The following is a 5,112-nucleotide window of genomic DNA, read 5'->3' as shown; positions in this document are numbered from 1 at the left end:
ACAAACAAATGGACTGGTGGAGAGATTTAATAAAACTCTCAAAGGCATGATTATGGGTCTCCCTGAAAAACTCCGCAGGAGATGGGATATCCTTCTACCATGCCTCCTTTTTGCCTACAGGGAGGTACCCCAGAAAGGAGTGGGCTTCAGCCCCTTTGAACTTCTTTTTGGACACCCTGTTAGGGGACCACTCACACTTGTAAAGGAGGGTTGGGAACAACCTTTAAAAGCTCCTAAGCAGGATATTGTGGATTATGTACTTGGCCTCAGATCAAGGATGGCTGAGTACATGAAAAAGGCCAGTAAAAACCTTCAGGCCAGCCAAGAGCTCCAGAAGCAATGGCATGATCAGAAGGCTGTTTTGGTTCAGTACCAACCAGGGCAGAAAGTGTGGGTCTTGGAGCCTGTGGCCCCAAGAGCACTCCAAGATAAATGGAGTGGACCCCACACAATTGTTGAAAAGAAGGGAGAAGTCACCTATTTAGTTGACTTAGGCACTGCCAGGAGTCCCCTTAGGGTGCTCCATGTCAACCGCCTGAAACCCTACTATGACAGGGCTGATCTCACCCTGCTCATGGCAACTGATGAGGGACAGGAAGAAGACAGTGATCCTCTACCTGATCTCTTCTCTTCCACAGAACAAGATGCTCTTGTGGAAGGTGTAGTTTTGGCTGATTGTCTTACTGCTGAGCAGAAAGATAATTGCATAAATCTCCTAGATCAATTCTCTGAACTCTTCTCTACTGTGCCAGGTACCACTTCTTGGTGTGAGCACACTATAGATACTGGAGACAGTTTACCTGTCAAAAGTAAAATCTATAGGCAGCCTGACCATGTCAGGGACTGCATAAAGCAAGAGGTCCAGAAAATGTTAGAACTAGGAGTGGTTGAGCACTCTGACAGTCCATGGGCTTCTCCTGTGGTACTGGTACCAAAACCCCATTCCAAAGATGGAAAGAAGGAAATGCGGTTTTGTGTAGACTATAGAGGTCTCAACTTGGTAACCAAAACTGATGCTCACCCTATACCCAGGGCAGATGAGCTCATAGATACACTGGCATCTGCCAAGTATCTAAGCACTTTTGACTTGACTGCAGGGTATTGGCAGATCAAATTGTCAGAAGATGCTAAACCTAAGACTGCATTTTCTACCATTGGAGGACATTACCAGTTTACTGTAATGCCTTTTGGTTTGAAAAATGCACCTGCCACTTTTCAGAGGTTGGTGAACACAGTCCTGCAAGGGCTGGAAGCTTTCAGTGCAGCATATTTGGACGATATAGCTGTCTTTAGCTCCAGCTGGGATGATCACCTGGTCCACCTATGGAAAGTTTTGGAGGCCCTGCAAAAGGCAGGCCTCACTATCAAGGCTTCAAAGTGCCAGATAGGGCAGGGTAAGGTGGTTTATCTGGGACACCTTGTTGGTGGGGAACAGATTGCACCACTTCAGGGGAAAATCCAAACTATTATTGATTGGGTTCCCCCTACCACTCAGACTCAGGTGAGAGCCTTCCTAGGCCTCACTGGGTATTACAGGAGGTTCATTAAGAACTATGGCTCCATTGCAGCCCCTCTTAATGACCTCACATCCAAGAAAATGCCTAAAAAGGTATTATGGACAGCAAACTGTCAGAAAGCTTTTGAGGAGCTGAAGCAGGCCATGTGCTCTGCACCTGTCCTGAAAAGCCCTTGTTACTCTAAAAAATTATATGTCCAAACTGATGCATCTGAATTAGGAGTAGGGGCAGTCCTATCACAACTTAATTCTGAGGGCCAGGATCAACCTGTTGCTTTTATTAGTAGGAGGTTGACCCCTAGAGAAAAGCGTTGGTCTGCCATAGAGAGGGAGGCCTTTGCTGTGGTCTGGGCACTGAAGAAGTTGAGGCCATACCTGTTTGGCACTCACTTCATTGTTCAGACAGACCACAAACCTCTACTTTGGCTAAAGCAAATGAAAGGTGAAAATCCTAAATTGTTGAGGTGGTCCATATCCCTACAGGGAATGGACTATACAGTGGAACATAGACCTGGGAGTAGCTACTCCAATGCAGATGGACTCTCCAGATATTTCCACTTAGACAATGAAGACTCATCAGGTCATGGCTAGTCTTATTGTCCATCGTTTGGGGGGGGGTTGTGTAGGAAAGTACCATCTTGCCTGGCATGTTACCCCCATTTTTTCACTGTATACATGTTGTTTTAGTTGTATGTGTCACTGGGACCCTGGTAACCCAGGGCCCCAGTGCTCATAAGTGTGCCTGAATGTGTTACCTGTGTAGTGACTAACTGTCTCACTGAGGCTCTGCTAATCAGAACCTCAGTGGTTATGCTCTCTCATTTCTTTCCAAATTGTCACTGACAGGCTAGTGACCATTTTAACCAATTTACATTGGCTTACTGGAACACCCTTATAATTCCCTAGTATATGGTACTGAGGTACCCAGGGTATTGGGGTTCCAGGAGATCCCTATGGGCTGCAGCATTTCTTTTGCCACCCATAGGGAGCTCTGACAATTCTTACACAGGCCTGCCACTGCAGCCTGAGTGAAATAACGTCCACGTTATTTCACAGCCATTTTACACTGCACTTAAGTAACTTATAAGTCACCTATATGTCTAACCTTTACCTGGTAAAGGTTAGGTGCAAAGTTACTTAGTGTGAGGGCACCCTGGCACTAGCCAAGGTGCCCCCACATTGTTCAGAGCCAATTCCCTGAACTTTGTGAGTGCGGGGACACCATTACACGCGTGCACTACATATAGGTCACTACCTATATGTAGCTTCACCATGGTAACTCCGAATATGGCCATGTAACATGTCTATGATCATGGAATTGCCTCCTCTATGCCATCCTGGCATAGTTGGCACAATCCCATGATCCCGGTGGTCTGTAGCACAGACCCTGGTACTGCCAAACTGCCCTTCCTGGGGTTTCACTGCAGCTGCTGCTGCTGCCAACCCCTCAGACAGGCAGCTGCCCTCCTGGGGTCCAGCCAGGCCTGGCCCAGGATGGCAGAACAAAGAACTTCCTCTGAGAGAGGGTGTGACACCCTCTCCCTTTGGAAAATGGTGTGAAGGCAGGGGAGGAGTAGCCTCCCCCAGCCTCTGGAAATGCTTTCTTGGGCACAGATGTGCCCAATTCTGCATAAGCCAGTCTACACCGGTTCAGGGGACCCCTTAGCCCTGCTCTGGCGCGAAACTGGACAAAGGAAAGGGGAGTGACCACTCCCCTGACCTGCACCTCCCCTGGGAGGTGTCCAGAGCTCCTCCAGTGTGCTCCAGACCTCTGCCATCTTGGAAACAGAGGTGCTGCTGGCACACTGGACTGCTCTGAGTGGCCAGTGCCACCAGGTGACGTCAGAGACTCCTTGTGATAGGCTCCTTCAGGTGTTGCTAGCCTATCCTCTCTCCTAGGTAGCCAAACCCTCTTTTCTGGCTATTTAGGGTCTCTGTCTCTGGGGAAACTTCAGATAACGAATGCAAGAGCTCATCCGAGTTCCTCTGCATCTCTCTCTTCACCTTCTGATAAGTAATCGACTGCTGACCGCGCTGGAAGCCTGCAAACCTGCAACATAGTAGCAAAGACGACTACTGCAACTCTGTAACGCTGATCCTGCCGCCTTCTCGACTGTTTTCCTGCTTGTGCATGCTGTGGGGGTAGTCTGCCTCCTCTCTGCACCAGAAGCTCCGAAGAAATCTCCCGTGGGTCGACGGAATCTTCCCCCTGCAACCGCAGGCACCAAAAAGCTGCTTTACCGGTCCCTTGGGTCTCCTCTCAGCACGACGAGCGAGGTCCCTCGAATCCAGCGACTCTGTTCAAGTGACCCCCACAGTCCAGTGACTCTTCAGTCCAAGTTTGGTGGAGGGAAGTCCTTGCCTCACCTCGCTGGGCTGCATTGCTGGGAACCGCGACTTTGCAGCTACTCCGGCCGCTGTGCACTTCCGGCAGAAATCCTTTGTGCACAGCCAAGTCTGGGTCCACAGCACTCTAACCTGCATTGCACGACTTTCTAAGTTGGTCTCCGGCGACGTGGGACTCCTTTGTGCAACTTCGGCGAGCACTGTTTCACGCATCCTCGTAGTGCCTGTTTCTGGCACTTCTCCGGGTGCTACCTGCTTCAGAGAGGGCTCCTTGTCTTGCTCGACGTCCCCTCTCTCGGCTGGTCCAATTTGCGACCTCCTGGTCCCTCCTGGGCCTCAGCAGCGTCCAAAAACGCTAACTGCACGATTTGCAGCTAGCAAGGCTTGTTAGCATTCTTTCGGCGGGAAAATACTTCTGCACAACTCTCCACGGCAAGAGGGATCCGTCCACCAAAGGGGAAGTCTCTAGCCCTTTTCGTTCCTGCAGAAACCTCAGCTTCTTCTGTCCAGTAGAAGCTTCTTTGCACCCGCAGCTGGCATTTCCTGGGCATCTGCCCATCTCCGACTTGCTTGTGACTTTTGGACTTGGTCCCCTTGTTCCACAGGTACCCTAGATTGGAAATCCACAGTTGTTGCATTGCTGGTTTGTGTCTTTCCTGCATTATTCCTCTAACACGACTTCTTTGTCCTTAGGGGAACTTTAGTGCACTTTGCACTCACTTTTCAGGGTCTTGGGGAGGGTTATTTTTCTAACTCTCACTATTTTCTAATAGTCCCAGCGACCCTCTACAAGGTCACATAGGTTTGGGGTCCATTCGTGGTTCGCATTCCACTTTTGGAGTATATGGTTTGTGTTGCCCCTATCCCTATGTTTCCCCATTGCATCCTATTGTAACTATACATTGTTTGCACTGTTTTCTAAGACTATACTGCATATTTTTGCTATTGTGTATATATATCTTGTGTATATTTCCTATCCTCTCACTGAGGGTACACTCTAAGATACTTTGGCATATTGTCATAAAAATAAAGTACCTTTATTTTTAGTATAACTGTGTATTGTGTTTTCTTATGATATTGTGCATATGACACTAAGTGGTACTGTAGTAGCTTCACACGTCTCCTAGTTCAGCCTAAGCTGCTCTGCTAAGCTACCATTATCTATCAGCCTAAGCTGCTAGACACCCTATACACTAATAAGGGATAACTGGGCCTGGTGCAAGGTGCAAGTACCCCTTGGTACTCACTAC

Source organism: Pleurodeles waltl, chromosome 5 (genome assembly GCF_031143425.1).
Source record: "Pleurodeles waltl isolate 20211129_DDA chromosome 5, aPleWal1.hap1.20221129, whole genome shotgun sequence".
Taxonomy (NCBI): Eukaryota; Metazoa; Chordata; class Amphibia; order Caudata; family Salamandridae; genus Pleurodeles; species Pleurodeles waltl.
Note: the sequence above shows the minus strand (reverse complement) of the source record.